General features: G+C 44.4%; 1 long non-coding RNA gene across 1 annotated transcript in view; it reads right to left on the bottom strand.

Annotated features, from left to right (window-relative positions):
- Nucleotides 1–315: 315 nt before the first annotated feature.
- The window catches only part of LOC112990726 (uncharacterized), a 164,406-nt gene continuing 150,344 nt past the window's right edge, over nucleotides 316–14,377 (bottom strand). The window contains exons 9-11 of the long non-coding RNA XR_010391834.1: nucleotides 13,874–14,050; nucleotides 5,618–6,861; nucleotides 316–3,830 (exon numbers count right to left, since the gene is read on the bottom strand). This is a non-coding gene — a long non-coding RNA (uncharacterized LOC112990726). The remainder of the gene's footprint in view (nucleotides 3,831–5,617; nucleotides 6,862–13,873; nucleotides 14,051–14,377) is intronic.

Raw genomic sequence — 14,377 nt, 5'->3', positions numbered from 1 at the left:
GTGTTTCACCTCTAAGAAAAATCAAAATAAACATTGAATGAAAAGAAAGAAGTAATCTCAAACAGAAAGAAGTGTCATTTAGAAAATGCCAGAACTGAATGTTCTGAATAATTCAAATGAAGAGTTCAAAACTGAGAAGAAAAAAATATCTCAGCAATGCCAGATATGCACTTTGCCCTAAAAACATTCAGCATAAAAAAGCCAGATATAATGAAATACTGGAATACAGTGATTGTAGGTACAGTGGCAGTGGCAGAGCTGTGATCCAAATGCAGGTACCCACCCCTGCTGTGCTCAACAGGGTCAAGCTCCTGCCTGGGACAGCCAGGGCCATCCCCTCTGCGGCATGGGGAGGGCTGAGCATGGGGTGGCTGGGGAAGCTGAGGGAGGCTGGGTCAGAGGCAGGAACAGCTCAAGAGAAATCATTGCAAGGTATTTTTGAGGCAATTTTGTACTTGTCTCCCGCTGACTAGCTGGGATTTTCCAAAGAGGTCAAGGACACACTAGGAATCCATACAAAATGAACATGTGATTTTTGCTTTTTTGGGGGGGTGAGATCTTTACAAATGTCCATTCTTGCCAGAGCTTTGTAACTGAGATGTGAGGTTTCCTTGGGGAAGGCAGCCCACCGGGTTGTCTGAAGCATTGTCAGCTGCACAAGTGTGAAATCAGCATTTGAGAACAAACCTGCATGAGCCAGCGTGGTGGCTGCAGAGCTACTGAGTAGTTCATGGATAATGATGGTGATAAGGAAAATGTGAATCATAAAGCAAAGAAGAAAGGAGGCCATAATTAAATATTCCAAAGTACAACATCATAATTATAGTGGACTAAGAAGTAAGGAAATGACACACAGTAAGAAAGCAGCTGATCAGATGGATTCTGAGCTGATTATCATAATGTAAATGCCAACAGCAATTTGCTCAAATCAGAGAGGTTTATTTGCAGAGTGGAAACTAGGTTTAGTCCTAATCAAAATAAAATCAATGTATATTTCAAAACAGATTAGTGCTGTGAAACAAAGCAGCCATGATTGTTATTCATTATTTTCATCAGCACCAAGAGGGAATCATTTGTGTTACTGCTTAATTACATAGATGTTAACAGTTAATTAAGTCGATGCAGTGATAGCCAGTGGTTTGGGAAATCGAGAGAAGATTATTCTCGATTAATGTGCTTTTGTTTTCTCTGCCCAGCTCAAAGCATAATGCTGGTGCCACTTTCAAGTGGTGACAGCTCCTGAAAGCAGAGGCAGAGACAGGTTGCTTAGGTCATCTGTCCCTGTCCCCCATTTCACAGCTGTTCAGGTCCTTGTTTTTGGAGACTCCCCAAGATCCTCTTCCAAGTCCTCACTGTCAGGTGTTCAGTCTCCTTTGCTAGCAGGGTTTGCATCTGTGCTCTTCCTAAGAACTCATTACAGATTCTGGACTAAAAGTCTCCTTCCTATAAGTAGAAAGAGCTGGAAATAGTAGGTTTGGGATTCTGGGGAAAGTGAAAAGCAAGGCAGAACATGCCATACCCAGGATAGCAGGAAGCCTACAGCCGTTAGTGAGTACAGCAACTCTGTGCACCCTGCGTTCCTGGGTTTGTTTATGGCACCGCACTCTGTAAGCAGCCAAAATTAATGTCTGGTGATAATGGGAAGCAATGAAGTGTTGAAGAAATATATTTCTTTCATCCAGATACATCACTTCTTATTGATACATGAGGAGTTCAGCTTTGAGAAGCTGGGGAAGGAGGCTGATCGTGGCCTTTTTTGCTGTGCCCAACTGAATGGAAGGACTCCAGTGCCAGAGGAACAGCTGGTGCTGACAGCTGCTCTGTTTTAGGTTGAAAGGAAGAGCCTATGTTCTTGGAGCAAAAAGGTTTTGAACGAGGGTTTGGTCCTTCAATCCAGACATCAATCTGGAGGAATGAGGACAATGATCGTGAGCCACATTTTTCTGAGAGTGTCTCCCAGAGCAACAACCTCACCTCCACATCCAAGATGCCAAGATTAAAGAGCCCAAACTTCTCACCTGTCTGCGAAATAGCCAGTACTAAGGTCTGAACTCTACAGCTTGGTTCAGGCTCCAATGAAAGCAGATAGCCCATTAACCTTAACTCTGTTAGCTCTTTCAAAGACATAATAGTGCTATCATTTGATATATGATTAAAATCACTTAGTAAGTGATTTTAATGGCAACATTGCATAAGGAATCCTCTTTAGTTCTGGACAGCAAAAGCAATGGCCCTTCCTTGCATACTAGAAGCCGTGCTTGTTTGGGCTCAGTGGGTCTTTAATAGTAGGTTTATTGTCAAAGCCTCTAAGAAACTACTTTTAACCATATTTTCCTCTGCTTCATGCAAGAAAAAGGGAGCCATTTATATTCATTGTACCTTATAAATGTTTCCACCATAACAATCACTTCAGATTATAGTGGACTTTGTTTCCCATCAAATTTAATAGTGAGAGAAAAATGACACATGACACAAATTTAAATAACCTTTTGCTCCCTCTCCTTTCCGTTTTCTTTCTGAACTCTAATCCACATTTTATGTTGAAAAATTATATTGTTACTAACTCCCTTGAATTTTTTTTTTCATTTTTGGAAGGGGAGAAAAAAGCAGTGGATTAATAGAGTGCTGAACAGCTGAGTTTTTCCTTGGGCTTGCAAATGCTTGATAGCTCCAAAAGTCAGGCCCAAATTATTGCTAAGAAAATTTTGACTTTCAGGGACAGGAAACTGTCTGATTGTCAAATACGTTTCAGAGATTTTACTTGATAAAGTCATATCCAAGCAGTAATAAGAGTTTTCAGTATAACTTTCTCATCTAATTTCTTAGAGGAAGGTTGTCTAGAAGAGTGGGCCTCACAGGCTGTATGTAGATGTAGCAGAGTCTTTTCCTGATTTTAAGTAATTTAATAGTTTAAGAGGAGGATGGGAATGAAAGAGTTCAGCATGGCCCGAACTATTCTCTTATCATACAACAGACTGGAATTTTGCTATTGACTTTACTGAGAGCAAAAGTAGCCCATATTAAGCACATCTGAAAGTCACTTACTTAAGCTAGCTAATGTATTATGAACATCATGCAAACACTTTTGCTGGATACAAGACAGACATGACCATGACCTTCTGGAGTGTGTTACAGTTCCCTCACTAGCCAGGGCTGTATGAAATATATATGTTAGAGGCCATTGCCATGAGTCTCACTCTTTGAACAGGTTTTGGTAAGACCTACTTTTCTCTATGGAGGTGTCTGGTTGAACCTGGTGTTGTCATGGATGTTATTCCACATGCTACAGGTGAAATACATTCATGTTTTCTGCAGTGTACCACTCCTCCCAATTTTTGAACATGGGCCAGGTGGCTTTCTGCCTGTCTTTCATCTGTATGCTTATAGCCTGAATTAAATTTAAACTCCAGTCTGTGTGTGTAACCAGCTGCCTCTCTTCTGGAGTCATGACAGCTCAGGCCCTCCAAGAGCCAGACGGAGCACCTATATGTGTTTAGCATGTGATGCACATTTATCACATTTTTTTCTGTAGCTCATGATACAGTAACAAATAGCCCTCAGTTGTTACAGCAGTGGGTACTCTTACAGCCTGACACAGAGAAATACAGGCCCTAGGTCTAACCTCATAATACTCCCACGAGCCACCCAACAAAGGGTCAACAGTGTTCTTACAGTGTGAACCTTCAGTACACAGACATTCTTGAAATATTGGGAAATTGCTTTGGTGCTTTTGTCTCATTCTGCACTCCGCTCATCTCCCAGATGTGCTTCTAATTGCTGTTGCCAAATCATGTTCCATCTGCAGATGCAGTCCGAAAAGCCCGGGAGGTCTGTGTTTCAGAAAAGAGCTCTGTTAGGTGTGACATGTTAATCCTGGGTTGTGTCATTAATGACTTCAATTACCTTGACATCAGTTGTGGTTTGGGTCTGGCATTCTCACAGCTAGCATCTCTCATGCTCCTACCAGCTTGCACAATCTTTCAGTTTCCTTTTTTCTGGCCTTTCAGGATCTGATAAATCACATCGAGGTCCCATTAACTGTCAGTCTGGGCCCATGTCCCCAAAATGATTAGTGTAGGAAGCAGAGACATTAAAAGGAGAAGCAAGCTGAAAGGGGAAGTGGCTGAACCACCCTCTGTCCAGGCTGGAGCTGTTCAGCAAGCACAGATCAATTTATTCAGCTCATGTTCCTTTACTTCTCCTCCAGCTATCCATATTGGTTTTGAACACAGGCTTGTAAAGCCTGTCCCAAACACAGCAGCTGATCTCTTCTTCCTCCATCTCCAGTCTGTGCCACCTCCTTTCCTGTTCCAGTGCTCCTGTTCCTGAGGATGGCAGTCTGCTCATCCACCATCTCGACAGCCAGGGAATGCTATATAGATCCCCCTCTTAATGGCCCACTCACCAGCTTTCTACATATTTTCTCTCTCTTCAGACCATCAAGGAATGGCTGGCATTTCTCAGGTTCAATACTTACATGGGGCCCAAAGTGTGGTGGAGCACAACTCCCCGCACTACCCTTATCTCTGGTCCCAACTGACTGCAAATAACTGACAGCACCCAGGGCTAACCAGGAGGAACTAGGTGATACCGGTTGCAACTAGTGAGGCCAGAAAAGGACATGAGATCAACAAAAAGGGGCCTATTTCCCCCAAGGTGGCATGAGGTATCTCCACACCAAATATTGTATGACCATGAGTTAAATGCCATGCCCATAAACAGCGCTGCAGTGTAGAGCCCATAGAGCTCTCCTGCGTGGCAGCGGGCTGCACAGCGGTGAATCTCCCCTTGCGTTGGGACGCCTCTCAAGGTTGTTCTCCAGGAGTTCAGAGAACCTCTGACAAGAAACCGTTGGAGCGGTAAGAAACCGAGACTTGGGCAATAACAAATATGCAGTAAGATTTGCTTGCTATGACTGTATACACTGTATAGCCATCTTCAATAAATCTGTTTGCAATAAACCCAGAGATGATAATACCATAATACCAATAACCCGCCCCCGCCCCCAATACAGACAGAGATAAATGAGAGAGAGAGAGAGATCTCAGACAGCTTAAGCTGGGGAAAGAACATGAACAGAAGAGCCTGACATGCATAGGGACACATTTTTTCTTATACCAGTGTCCAGATTTCCCAAACTACAACAGCATAATCCATGTTTCCCATAATACTGCTGAAGGCCTGGGCAGAATCAGGGTCTGCATAGCTTCCTGCAGTGCCTCTTTCCATCATGGAAAGAGCCTGCATATGGTGTATTCAGCAGCTGATGAGTCCCAGCTTTGTTTGGAAGCACTGGATTTGTGTTTCCTGTACATAGTTATGAACTCCAGGCTGCCTTGGAGACCATGTCCGGAATTCAGTAAGGTCTGCTCAAATTAACACACTTTAGGAAGGCAGACAATCAGGGAAAAAGGCCAGAGACATTGAGAATCTCCGTTGCATACTTGTTTCCTAGCCTTGCAATGCAGGTAGTGACAAGGTCATGCTTTCCTCTCAACCCTGTCCTGAGGAGAACAAAAAGCCCCAGAGGTTGAGCAGAAATGGTACCATGTAGTCTTTATGAACAGGGACAAAAGATGGGCAAAGTGGCAGTTCAAGGGCAACTCATTCCACCTACCTGTGAATCACAGTGACTGGAGGTAGATGGATGGATACCATCAGTGAAATAACTTCCTCACTAGGTACTCCAGCACCTCTGGGAGCACCCCAGGACAAGGATATGAGTTTCTGTCCCTGTTAGATAGAGTGATGCGCAGAAGGCTACACTTCAGGGAAAGCTATTGAAGCAGGAAGTGCCAGACTCCAAAAGACACAGTTCCCTTGGGGCCAGCCCACCCTTTCTTGTACATTTCAGATCAGCTGGGTCAGTGTAAAGTGTCACCTCTCCTGGGGGGTAGTACATCCTGACAGCCTTGGAGATATGTCCCTGTCAGCTTACAAATTTCAGTTTGGATCTGTGAATGCCATTATGATCATAACCTTTTGTGTGATTTCAAGCATACATTTTGTAACAAGAACTTGAAACCTGCTGGGGATATTCTGTCTGAGAGCTGTGACAGAGTCATTGAGCACTTTTGGGGAGGAGTGGCTGCTACCAGCAAATCCAGGGCCTTCTGGTGAATCTGCCTTGATGCTGAAATTGGGGCCTGGAGCTGGGAAATTATTCTGTGAAAGCTCAGGGGCAGAAGCGATTTCAAAGGAGGAACATTCTCTAAGCTAAAGAAGACATTCCAGACCTGGAAATGAGTGAACCAGGCCAGGCCCTGGCCTTTCAGCTCAGCCAGGACTCTGAGAGACACTCATTGCAGTGTGTTGCTTGCTTTCTTGTCATCTAGTTTCCTTGTGCTGTTCAAAAGTGTGCATACCCTGGCACTTCCTTTGCAATTCTACCACACTGTTAACTGAAAAATCAGTATCCTCTAAGCCAGGTCATACAGGGGAGATTGCCCCACATGATGGAGGACACAGGAGAGTGCATTTTGCATTGTGGGCTGTGGATGGCTTGACTGCTAAACCAAGGTGCCACTTGGGACCACTCCTGGACCAGTCACTGCTTCATCGTACAAGGGACTCACACTTCACTGAGTGACTTCAGGTGCATTGCTGGGCAGCAGAGGAAGGATTGCAGCAGATACACTAATGTCTGGGCAGTCTCAATGAAGGGAGAGAGGACAGATACACTGCACTGCAAGAATGTTGGCCTGTTCTGAGGGAGCTAGATCCAGCTGAAGTAAACAGGAAGGTCCAGATCATGCCATCAGTGACAGGAGGGATGGTCCAAGCCACAGGATTCAGGTCCAGTTCTCAGAGCTCTCTCCATGCATACAAGCATCAGTGATTCAGCAGAGGATGGGCTAGAACCTGCAGAGGACAGAGCAATGGGGGCAGCTGTCAGGGTCTGCAGGGACAGAGGGTCAATTGTACAGCAAGAGCTATGAACTGCTCAGATAACAGCAGTGCTGCATTGTTGGGGGCACTATCCTTTCTAGAGACATGGATTCCTTCCTCAGAGACAGCTGGTGCTGTCTCTGACCACAGCTTTGTATCCTTCTGACAGTACTAGAGGCCTTCATCCAAATGGGCTGTGCAGGCAAAACTTGCCTGGGGCCCGAGGCTATTTACATTTTTTTGTACAAGGTTGAATGATGCTCCAGGCAGTGCTTCTGGGCACCGTGCTTGCTCAGAGGTAGGTGGAAATCCCTTTCACACCTCAGACATGGAACCAGACAAAGAGGCTCCAGGCTGCTGATGAAACATCATTGTTCTGAAGGTGATGAACTCATGTTATTCATGTACACTGCTGGGCTGAGATGACTTTTGCCCAGACCAGGCAGGTACCTATATGTGGTACCTACCCAGCAGCTCATATAGTGACCAGAATGCAGGACCGCAGCTGCCTGGCTGACAGACAAAGGGAAATGCAGCATCATTCAGAGCAGGGCTGGTGACCTCAGCTGTGTTCCTGGGAAGCAGCATGTGCTCATCCTCGTTGTCCTTTTTCTTGTGCTCTTGAAGAAGGAACTGAAGTGTTTCTCACACCCTAGCATTATCTCTGAGTATGTAGGCAGAAAAAACTTAAGCTGTTCCATTCAGCTGAGGTGGATGATGTTCTTGTTGGTCTCTTTTCCCTTGTGTTTTTTTTTTACTCCCTACTCATTACTCACAGTTAATTGTACAAGTAGTGCAAAGGCTCATTACAGGAGCAGTCAGGGTTTTTGCATTCAGAAGCAGAACCTTCAAATAAACATGGTGATATGATGCATTACCAGTCTGGCTGCTTGCCAACAGGGAGATAGCCATGCAAGAGAATTCAGCTCAGGAGCTCTTTTTCTAGCCAACACTGCCACCTGGATACAGAAGAACCTCTGGAAGAATTGCCTGGTGGCCACTGTCCTTTGACAATGGACACATAAGGACCTGTCCAGCAGGGCATGAGACACCTCCTCTGTGAGCTCCAATCTTTCTCTCTCTGCAGAGACCAGGGGACCTGGCTGGAGCTCCGGGCTGACTCAGTTGCCCATGAACAGGCACCTTCTGCCATGGCAGATGCTCCATGTAACATTCTTCAGCCTCCAGCTGTCAATACAGGTCTCCTGCAGGGCCTGTGCCATATCTGCCAGCACACTCTGCCTGGGTGAAAAGCCTCATGAGTGTATTTAGGCAGTCTGTGATGTACCGGGGCTCCACAGCAAAGACATAGAAGTGTCTTGCTACAGATGGAGGCATGAGTTCAAGCTTTGTTCATGCTGAAGGCTGATTCCAGAGGACATTGCTGGAAACTGGTATCTGCTGTTTATATCAGGCTCTCAGAGGCTTCTAGTTGTGGTTTTTGTCATTCCCTCTGTGCTGGAGGCTATTGACGTGAGTGTCCCACCTGCTAGCTTAAGGGAGCAGCTGGGGTGAGTCACTGATGCTTTATTGGGGATCCATCAATGCCTGCTGTCAGGGTTCATCACTGGGAGTAAAACGCTACCCACCAAAGTGCAAGGCTTTATGTTTCCCACTGGCTTCACAGAAACAGTCCTGGGCAACGTTCAGGATCACCTTAAGAAGATTATGACTCAACTGCATATTTCACGACTACTTTAAGCATCAAGTCTGATGGGTCGAGCATGCCGGAGTTCTGAGGTGTTTGTTTAATATCATTTCCTCTTATTTGAAATCAGTGTGTTTCTGTATCTCTATTTTCTTCCACTCCTTTTGACCAGCTATGGAGAGAACAGGAATTTTACTGTGCAGAGCCCCTGTGGCAGAGCCGGGTTCTTCACTCCCGTCATCCAGAGTCCAGCAGTGCGAGCTAGCAGTGTGACTGACAGCAGGAGCAGGCTGTTAGCCTTTAAGCAGAGTTGTTACTGCACAGGGATGAGACGTATATAGCTGAGGATTTTTCAGCAGAAACATGAAGCCACTCCATAGTCTCAGGCTCCCTTCCATATTCTGGAGGGTAGGTTGCAGTAGTGATTAGAGACATTGACCTAGTTACAGGCCCATACTCTCCCTCCCAAACCACCCCCTGCCCTAGGCTCTTGCCCTTCTCCCAGCCTTTGCTGATGAAACGCTTCCGCTCTTCTCTAGGCACACGCATGCCTCTGCATTATAACCAGCCTTCCTCCTCTCTCTGCTCCTCACTGCCTGGGGAGCTGAGGCAGCACAGGAGGATGTCTGCTGAGGATGTACTGTGAACATGCTAACAAGGAGAGCTCTTAAAATGCTCTCCCTGTGGGGGGGAAAAATTATCCCATTATTGCATGTTCTGCAAAGGAAAGGGCAGGGCAGCTGTTGTTTCAAGTCATGCTTTACCCTTTCAGATGAAAATAATCCCACTTATGAAAAATTATAAACAAGGTTGGCACTGAGTGTTTCAGTGCATCCCTAGCCTCATGGGGTGACTGGTCATGGGAGGGTCGCAGGAGGAATTTCCTAGATCCTCTGGGCATCCCTGGGAGTTAATGCTGTCTAGGTAAGGCTGGAAAACAAAGGAAAACCCAGCTGGGCACAACTGTCCACAAAGCCTTTTTCACCTGCATTGAAGTTGTAATGGCAGCTAGAAACTAGTATTTAAAAACCACACCATGCAGAAGGTGACATAGATTTGTGATTTTTATGCGCACAGACATTTTAGTGGTAGAGAGGCATCTACATCTAGGCATTACGCAATGCCTAAGCTCTGCAAGTGTCTCTTCCCATTCCATTGAGCTTATAGTGCTCCTTATTGATTTTCTGCAGTAAACTCAATACCTGAGACATTACTGTAGTTCAGATGATGAAAAACAGAGTGGGAGAGTGTACGTAGTCCCAGTCTGACTGGCAGAGGTCCTAGCTTTTAGAGTACCCTTTGACACTGCAGTGGTGCATATTTAATGACCCCCACATCTCACCTCAGACCAGAAGCCAAGGAGGCAGAATTGATAGAAGTGGAACAGGCACCTAAATAAAGCACTGAGTGTTTGCATGAGATGGATAACACGCACACATGTAGTCTGGGTCAAACTTTACTCTCTTTGTCAGGCATCCGATTGTAGCAAAATTTCATCATATGTTTCAGAGGGGATATCTGAGCTTGTTCTTCCTCCCACTCTAGCACTCACAGACCATAGCACCTGAGATTTCCCCTTTCTTATCATCCCTGTCATTTCCTTTTATCTAAATTCATTTGTAGGAGAGTAAGTCTCTCTTGCTGTGTGACTCCCTGGGAAATCTCATCAGGTGCGACACAAAGCATCCAGGAAATCCTTCCTTGGCAAAGCAAGTTTCTGCTCACAGGAAGGCTTTCAAAAAGAAAGGCAGCTTGGTGTCTTCAAGCTGACACGAGGATTCACAGTGTGCTGGTAATCTACTGGCCCAGCACACAGACTCCTCTCACATTCCTCTCTGATGGTGTCTGTCTGGGAAAGGCATAAGTCAGACTTCAAAAAGTTCAGCACTATTGCCCAGGTAATTATGTTTACTTAGGACTCCCAGCTCCTGGCTGTGTTAAGATAGAGTGTAAAAATAGGCTTCAGTAGTGTGGTCAGTGAATATCACTGTGCGAATTTATCAGCGACTAAGAAATGACAGTTTGTGCTGTTACCTAATGTGGGTTTCAGCCTTTTAAATTATTTTGAAAACAGGACACATTTTAGAGCCACGGATTTGAGCAGCAAATTACTAATGGTTTAGTTCCTTCTCCAGCCATTTTCCCATCTCCCCATGCAGGTTTATAATTACAGATGGGATTTTGACAAGTCAGGTTCCCAGTAATGGCAAAGTTAAACTCCCTGATGTGAATCAGGGGAAGCTGAAATGATTTTGCAATGCATATTTATTAAGGATAGTGGTGGCTGAAGTCACTTTCACTCACAAGAGCTATATTCTGGCATTTATCTTCTCAGAAGCTTTATCTCTAATGAAAAAAGAATTCGAGAAAACCCACAAAACAGCATAAACCCCATTGCTGTCAGTAGAGAAATGCTCATCTGCTTCTAATGCAGAAAACATGACACAGAACTGGAGAAAGCCACATTAATGCGTTATCAAATGCAAAACTGAGTAACAGGAGCAGCAGTGATGAGCAATATATTTGGCTCCACTTAATTGAAGAAAGGAAGCAGTTTTAGGACAAACCAGGGAATGTTATTGAGAGGTGACCTGACAGAAAAGACACACGCCTCTCTCTTGTGATAATGATGAAGTGATCTTGGCTCTCTTCCTTCTCCCTAGCAAAGGATGGAGACTACCATCAGTCCCAACAGTTGTGCACCACTGAAATCCCGTGGAAGGGAGAGTAACTGGTAAACTTTGACTAATGCTTCAAAAGAGATCGCTAACTCTGGTGCTTTGGCTTCCCTTCTCCTTTTCAGCACTCATCCTGGAGAGAGCTGAACAGACCTGAAGTCAGCAACATCAGCAAATACAGGGTTTGGCTGTCATATTTAGGGGATGTAGAGTGTGACCCTCCTCTGTATCATTCGCTCCTCCAACGCCTACCTGTGCTCAGCAGCCCTGCAGATTAGCCTATTGATGTATTTATCATCCATCCTGCTTTTCAACCCTCAACCTACAGCAGTATCCAGCTACGACAGTGTTCTAATTTGGATGGGGAGGTGAGAGAGTTCCCGTTTTACGTAATGCTAGTGGAGGCCAGATCCTGCTTGTAGCCAGAAGGCCTTTGCTCTTCCACATCTTGCAACTGCAGACCTGAGGGTTCCCACAGAGACTGTTCCCCCAACTCCCTCTTGCAGCTCCTCAAATTTGTCTGGGAAGATCTAGATTTCTCCTGTCTTCTAGCACTTGCCAACCTTTCCACCCTCATATCCACATCCCTATAGCTCTGTTTTAGCATGTGTACAGACTCAGATAGCCTCTGGAAATCTCAAGACCTCTGTCCATACAGTTCTTCCATGGCTCAACCAGACTCAGCAGTTGCTTTTTGTCCTGTACAGTGTATTGGCCGCTTAGCTTGACAAGATCTGTGCATGTCTCTTCAAAGTATCTTATGCCTAAATCTGTGCAGTGGTACCGGCAATACAGCGAGTCTTGGTGCTCCTTAGACCTTGGAAGGCAGATGTTTGAAGAGACTGAATCAATAAAGACCTATACCACAGCACTTAGACTCATAGTCAGAAGAAAAAGGTAGGAATCTCTCACTAACCTCAGAAGAACCTGCAGCTTTCAGTTTGTCTCCCCACCTTGCCAGCTTCTGCCCAGGAGAAATCATGGGCAAGAATTCCCTATCAGCTTCATTTCTTATGAAAATAGTGATAAAATCATTTTCCTTCCCTAATGCTCCCCAGTTTGCATGCAGTGCAGCCTGATTATGGAAAAGAGCTAAAATTTATACATTTGAAAGAGTGTATTCTATTTTCCTCTAATGCCATTTTTATCTGCGTTTCATTCAGCTTAATGGAATTGGATTGAACTCAGTGGCTTACTCAGTAATAGCCCTTTTGCAGCAGCAGAGGTGGTTGGACCTGAGTGTCCCACTTCCACACTCCCATCAAGTAAAGCTATCCGCTTGATTATTATTTGCATTTAGGATATTTTCAGAGACATATCAATATTTCAGCAAAGCTTTCCTGACACTTGCTAGTACCATTCTGAAAGGGAAATCCCACTCTTTCAAACCCAGACCTCATGGCAATGACCAGCTTTCACCTGACAGTGCATGGTACTGGACTAAGGCACTATGCAGGAGTAAGGGTACACCTTCCTCTGGGCTGCCGACAGCATTTGCCCAAAGAATTATGTTTTTTGATAGGAGTGACTCCCTCCAAAGGAAAGAGTAAGCCAGAGAGGCAATATGAGCCCCAGAAGATTTCTTTGTGGCAAATACCCCTAAAGCATTTTGCCTGAACTATGCATTTATCCCTACTCCGTGCTCTTGGCCATGCTCACAGGCTCCATCTGAGCCCCAGGAAATATGAGAAATAAAGTTTGGTTTTTTTTTTTTTAGTTCTACGTCCTTTGCTCTATTTTTACTAGGATAAAGACATGACAACAACAATTATGTACAGGACTGACAATAAATAGTCCTCCTCTCTCCTGTCACAGAACAATTTTGCAGAAAGAGAACTTTAACCCCTTCTTACAGCCTTCTTCACATTGGGAAGGGACTGTGATCTAACACTTCTAGGATTCAACACCTCTTAACATTAACTGATCTTAAACCTCTATCTGGTTCACTTCTGGCCACCCCAATTTTGCTATTGTCTCCTGTGCGCACATGAGATCCAAATAATGTTTTTAAATTGCTCTTGACTTTTTAGCCCTGGTAAGGTCCCTTTGCTCTAGTAGCCATGGCACAACTATTCTGCAAGCAGGAAAGATATTAGAGGAAGTGGGGATATTTAATCACATCATTGCTAAGCCAAGACAGTCAAAAAAAATCAGTGTTCCAAAAATTAAGACTTAAAAAATTGTATGAGCTTTAAAATATACCAAAAATTGGTTCTTGCTTTTTAGCTCTCAGCTTTACCTTTGGTGAGCCTCTCCCAGTCTTTTCTCAGTGATAGGCAAACTGAAGTTCCTACACTATCAAAAGGCTCAAGAAACTGTAATTCTAAGGAAAAAAAAAAAGAGGACTCCCAGCAAAATCAGAGTACATAATATTTTAAATAACTCGTTTGATAGATGGGTAAAGAGAAGGGATGGAAGAGTGGCCTTTTTAATAGATTTCTTCCTGAGTTTTAAAAATTAAATCCACTTTGATCATTTTACTTCTAGACTGCAGAGGAGAAGTTTTCAGGGTAGCTAAAGAAGAAATGGGAAAAGGCCTCAATCTTTGCCATTAAAAACACCTGGTTACTGCACTGAAAATCAGGCCCTTTAAGATGTCTTCAGTTAACATCTGAAAATGGGACACCCCCACCCTATCAAGTGTCTTAAAATTACTTACCTGGGAATTTAATCAGAGATGAGAGAACAGTTCTGCAAGGGCCTGCTGCTCTACAGCTGCCTTTGCTGTCCATTTCCTCTTTAGCTTAGTTCTGAATACAGCTTTTCTTGTCAGATTTGCTTTCCTGCCCTCTGAAGTCAGTGGCTTCCCCTGGATCCTCAATACTTTGAGGATTGTCTGTGGAGGGAAATCATGACTTTCCTCATTCAGAATCAGTGATTTGCATCCTGACAAACAAGTAGCAAAGCTTTGCCAAGTCTGCTTTTGTTTCAGGTTCCTCTCAGTTTGTAAATCTGTTGGGGGATTTTCTGCTATTTAATAGGATTTGTAAATCCATTCCAGGGGACAAATACGTAAATACACTTCTGGACTTATAAAGGAGTCAGATGTTCTAGTGAAATCCCATGATTAAAACTCAGTCTGGATTCTGATGTAAAGATTTACTGGCAGATTTCACAAGTCAGATGTGAGATGCAGAATTAGACCTCAAGGAATGCGGTTTTC

Source organism: Dromaius novaehollandiae, chromosome 16 (genome assembly GCF_036370855.1).
Source record: "Dromaius novaehollandiae isolate bDroNov1 chromosome 16, bDroNov1.hap1, whole genome shotgun sequence".
Lineage (NCBI taxonomy): Eukaryota > Metazoa > Chordata > Aves > Casuariiformes > Dromaiidae > Dromaius > Dromaius novaehollandiae.
Note: the sequence above shows the minus strand (reverse complement) of the source record. Positions and strands in the feature narration are given on the sequence as shown.